A 4,615-nucleotide genomic window follows, 5' to 3' on the forward strand; every position below is an offset into this window, starting at 1 on the left:
CCTTAATTGGTACTAAAGATCTCCTCCCGCCTAGCCGTTTGAACCGGCACTAATGGACACATTAGTGTCGGCTCCAATGCAAACCGGGACTAATGCGTCTCACATTTGACCCTTTTTCTACTAGTGTGAGAGCACTAGAGTAGTCGGCAAGAGTGTGCGAGTAGCCATCGAAGCTGCGAGGATCGCCCAAACCAAAATCACGAAGATGTTGGAAGGCGAGGAAAGCTCAATATGAAGCTGAACTTTTACTTCTGAACTACTAGTGCACTGCCTTTATATGATATATATGATCGATGTGTGTGAACTTAATTTCTATGATGATATGATGGAGCTGAACTTTTTCTTCTGAACTACTAGTGAACTGCCTTTATGTGATTTGTATCATCGATGCTTCTGAAAGTATTTTCTATGTTGTGATGAAGATTGCTATATGACTGCTATATGTGATTGGATAACTATGAAATTGAATTATTAGCTTATTTATTTATCTTTGTATATGAAGTGGAAGTGGTATCTGCTATACTATGAGAAGAATCCAGGAGTCTATGATTCATGGGAGAAATGCAATGAACAAGTGGATGGTTACGTGTAGCGACCCGACCTCAGACGATCAAGCCTCTATGTATCTGTGACATCCCTGGATCGGTATGTTGGCACACACAGTACATCAATGTATATATCAAAGTGCAATCACATGTATAAATAACGTAAAACTGATATATATATATATATATATATATATATAGGGTCGCGCTATTCGTCACCTTGGATAAGGAATAGTTATTCTTCACCCCCCCCCCTCTATTTTACCATCAATGCACCGTAATTTTACGTTCCGTAAGTTTCGTCTTATTTCCGATGCAAAAAGAGACCGTAAGAAAATATATAATCGCCGTAAAAAATATTTTATTTTATGTAAAATTACAAACGTAAAAACATAGTCTAAAATACACATAAACTGTAAATTTTCTTGTCTTATGACCTATATTTTTATTTTCTTATGTCAAATTTTACGTAGTGAATCAATATGAATGTAACTATTTGAATTCCAAACGTAATTTAATTATAAAATGATCGTAAGATTACCTCGGGTGAGGAATAATTTATTCTGCACCCTAGGTGATGAATAGTAACACTATATATATATATATATATATACCTCATAAGTCTCAGCGGAAACAAATAATCGGGTGTGGAGTCCCATCAACGCCATCGACAGGTTGAGTGTAGACCGTAACCCTGTACCGCACTCTTACTCATCGGAAGGAACATATCTGCAACATGAGATGTTGCAGCCGTGTAGGTCAGTACATTTAATGTACCGGCAAGATCACTGTAAGAAAAACAGATGATAAACTATACTGTATGCAATATGGCTTTGTGGCTCTGTATCTGAGTTTTGATTGCATAAAAGCTAGTTTTATTTTCCCTACATCAAAGGAATTAACCAGAGTCTGTACTACGGAGTTTTCTATCATGACATGGTTCCGCCAACCGATGTCCCATACCCAAATCATCATAAGTTGCCCACAATTAAATTATCAGTCTAGTGTTGAGAGTTCCGAGATAGATCCAAGTCCAGAGGCTCAAATTGTCCGTAACCGGGGACACGGCTAATCGATTAGGTTTTAACCCTCTGCAGAGGTTTGTACACTTTACCCGCAAGATTCGATCCCTCTCTTTACATTCTCGCACTTCAGGGTGTTTGAGAACAAGATGACCGAAACATGGTCTTCCGAAGAGTTCCTCTGACCACTGTCCGGTGCTCATCCAATCCTACCGTACTTCTACATCTTCTGGCACCGTCACAGCCAGAGTCACAACTAAGGTCAACCAAGCCAGAGCCCATAGTGACTTGCGGTTGCACAGGTAAGCTTCCGGGCATGAAGTATTCTTCCGTCTCTTTGAGTCTGGGTGAAGCTTTCCGCAAGATGTCATGGCGCTTCTCCATGCATCCCGGCCAACCACTGGTTTCTCCAGGGTGCCCGTCAACCGTCCTTCACCCAGTAGTGTGTATTGAATTCTTGTCTCGAGTCTCGAAATCTTGAGGAGTCCTGAAGATGCAGTCCTTGCCGGTGCCATCATGAAGTTGCCGCCATTGACGTACTCATGCACTCATACCAAACTCCGTCTACTATAACGTAGCATTAAAACTATATAACGTCCCGGGCTTGATAACAGGGAGATGGGTTCCTACCTCATGCATTCTACTCAACTACAAGAAATCAATATCACTACTGACGGGATTATTGAAAAGGTGCTACTACATGCAAATAAAACCTAGATATGAAAAACATGGTCAAAGTGAACTTGCCTGCTAAGTTGATGAAGATAACAATGCTCTCGAAACTAACTTGATAGGACTATTCGCAACTCTCCGATGAAATCTATAATAACAAACATGACATTCACATAAGCAAGCATTCTAGCAAGCAAATCTAACAATCAAAAGAAAACTCAATAAGAAAACCCAACATAAAACAAATAGCACATCGAAAGAACTAATAGGAGAAAACTATAAAGAACCTACTAGGAAAACCTTTTGCCTTAACTACAAAATAGTTTTGTCCTAAGCAAAACTTAACAAAGAAAATACTAAAATAATAATTTCAACAGAAAATAAAATTTAAATCAACTAAGTTAACATAAAGTATTTTCATAAAGTTTTACTAGCAAAAGGAAACACATAAAAAGCTAAATTAAAACTCTAATTATGCTTAAAACAAAACTAGAACTAAAACAATACTGTCTTGCCTAAAACCCTACTTTACAATAAACTAAAATAAATAACTATATGCTACTGGATAAACAAAACAATAACAAAACGGTAGCAAAAAGAATGAATCAAAAAAATATTTCATAGAACTCAAGATACGGCCAAAATAGTGATTTGAAAAAATTTCATCAAACTCAAATTTAATCTGGTCAAATTTGAAAACTAAGTACGCAAACAGAAACTTCAACAAATTTGTGATACAATGCAAAAAGAATCACTCAATTTGGATCTAAAACATAAAAGTTATAGAATATCTAAGATTGAAACTTTTCTGTTTTTTATAGTAACGAAAATTTAAAAAAAAAAGCAGAACGGGCAAGTCTACTGGGCTAGGAGCTGAGCGATCTGTAACTAACCGTTGCTCGGGCGGAACTTTACAGAAACGTGCACGTACGTTTAAAACAGAAAACTGGCAAACTGGTTCGATCTAAACCATAATAAACCGTGTACTAAACCAAACCAACTGATCTAAAGAACCGATCTACTAAAACCGATCTAGCACTTAGCGCTTTGATTAATAAAAAAACGAAGGAGCTAACACCTACGTGATTTACAGTGAAGAAACGGCGGTGGCAGAGAAGCAGGGCGCCGGCGGGGTGGTGGCTCCGGTGACCGGTGGCGGAGACGGCGATGTCCAGTGGATGGAGAACTCCGGGGGGTCCGATTTTCTGTGGATAGTGAGGCGAGAAGACGTCGGAGTCGAGCGGGCGTCGGCGTAAACTCCCGTACTCTGGATGAACTCCGGCGGCATTGCGAGCTTGAGGCGGTGGCTCTGGTCAAACCTGGGTGACAAAAATATGTCAATGAGGGGCGCAAAGGCGAGGGGAATCAAAGTCCAGAGGGAGGGATCTCGAGGAGGCTCACCGACGATGGAAACGACAGTGAACGGCGGCGACCGAAGCGAGATCGGTTTGACGAGTGCGGGCGCTGTGGTGGGTTTTAGCGAGGGCTTTTGAAGGGGATCGAGAGAGGGGCAGGGGTACTTATAGGACAACTTGCTTGGGGAAGGGGAAGACTCGGGATAGGTTTCCCACGAAGATCGGACGCGGCGGCGGCGGCGCGTACGTATAGGTTTCTGTTTCTGTACATGTACGTGGGGAAAAAGAAAAGAGCGGGGCGGGGTCCATGCGCTAGAGAAAAAAACGAGGGAGAGAGAGATCGTGAGAGGGAGGGGTGGCGGCACCTCCTGGGGCTGCTCCCGAGCGAGCGTGCGCTAGCCCTAGCGCTAGCGCTGGGCTGGGCTAGCCGGTGCGCCTGGCCTGGCCACAGGTTTTCTCTTTTTTTTCTAAACAGCGAGGAAAAAAATATATACAAAATAAGAAAAACATTTTATATAGGCATATTATATATCAAAATATTCAGAAAAACATTTCTTAAATCATGAACATATTTTCATGACGAAATAAAATAATTTTTAAAAAAATATTTTTTTTGCAACAACTCCAAAATGAAGGGAAATTTGAGTTTCAAATAAATTGTCAAATATTGTCTCTGATTTTCTGGAGTGTCATATTACTCCTCTCATATTATTATTTTATCATAGAATTTTTTTTTCTGACAAGCTTCAAACTAAAAATTAAATAGGGATTCAAAATGGAAAAAAATTGGGAAAGTCCTTTTATTCCCTCTCATTTGATTTTTTTTCGAATTCCACTCAAATTCATGCAGTCATTCACACAAAAATCAAACAAATAACCAAAATTATTTATTTAATATAACATTCCAAAATTTAGAATTTTGGGATGTTACAAACCTACCACACTTAAAATGAATCGCGTCCTCGAGATTCGAAGAGGCTAGCAAGAAAAGGTTAGGGTTTTGGGGTCTTCCAGCAATTCC

The sequence above is a fragment of the Triticum urartu genome, chromosome 7, assembly GCF_003073215.2.
Source record: "Triticum urartu cultivar G1812 chromosome 7, Tu2.1, whole genome shotgun sequence".
Taxonomy (NCBI): domain Eukaryota; kingdom Viridiplantae; phylum Streptophyta; class Magnoliopsida; order Poales; family Poaceae; genus Triticum; species Triticum urartu.